Source organism: Salvia hispanica, chromosome 2 (genome assembly GCF_023119035.1).
Source record: "Salvia hispanica cultivar TCC Black 2014 chromosome 2, UniMelb_Shisp_WGS_1.0, whole genome shotgun sequence".
NCBI lineage: Eukaryota > Viridiplantae > Streptophyta > Magnoliopsida > Lamiales > Lamiaceae > Salvia > Salvia hispanica.
Genome location: NC_062966.1, coordinates 9,138,492 through 9,139,510, shown reverse-complemented (window position 1 = coordinate 9,139,510; position 1,019 = coordinate 9,138,492).

The window sequence follows — 1,019 nt, the reverse complement described above, 5'->3', positions numbered from 1 at the left end:
TAAGGAGATTTTTGAGAAAAAAAAAATAAGTTTTCCCTTTTTTTATAATAAAATTAGGAAATTGAAAAATATGAATTATCTGTGTACTATGTTTCTGCTCGGCATGAAATATTAATGTAGTTTTATTTTTTTGAGTGAAGAGATAAAAACTTTAAAATGATGATATCAATTTTAAATTTTCCCCAATAAAAATGAGAGATCCTAAAAAGAAAACATACATATATATCACTTTGAATGAATGGATAAGAATTTTCATCATAGAGACAATAAATAAAACGAAGTCGGGTTTTTGGGGGCTATATGTTCTTCTATCAAATCTATAACATGTTTTGCAAGCAATTGCTGAAAAAATATTGAATTATAGTATTTCCTTTTTTTTTTATCATTATAAATGGGAAATAAAATAAAAGTATATTTTTACAATTCATAATGTTTATAATTAGTTATGATTACAATACTTATTTAGTTGATAACAAAAACTACTAATAATAAATATTTTTTACTACTACAATTATAGTTATTTCTTAGTTATTATTAATGAATATGTTTTTAATTTTAAAACTATATTAATTTTTTTTATTTTATTGAGTTAGATAATTTGTTAATATAAATATAATTATATTTCCCCCCCAACCCTCGGGAGTACATGAAATACATAGATAAAATTTTTAGGAATGGTGAAGAAAACCCCTCTCCCCATTTAAGTGGAACATTTTTTTTTAGTATACAATTTTATTCCTGTTAAATAAAAAGAATAAAGTAAAGAGAAAAAAAAATTCCCCCGTCCCACTAAAAATGGCTTCTTTTAAATTTTATTAAAATAAACGTTTTTAAAAAAGGAAATAACTACTAAAATTGGGTTAAAAATTTTTACCCAGTTTACTATTTGGTCCCATCCCTGAAAAATTTAAAAACACTTACTTTTTTCCTTTTTGTTAGTGGGCTTTATGTTCCACTAACTCATTCTTTACTCACATTTTATTATAAAACTTTCTTTAAAAGTAGGCCCCCAAACCCCC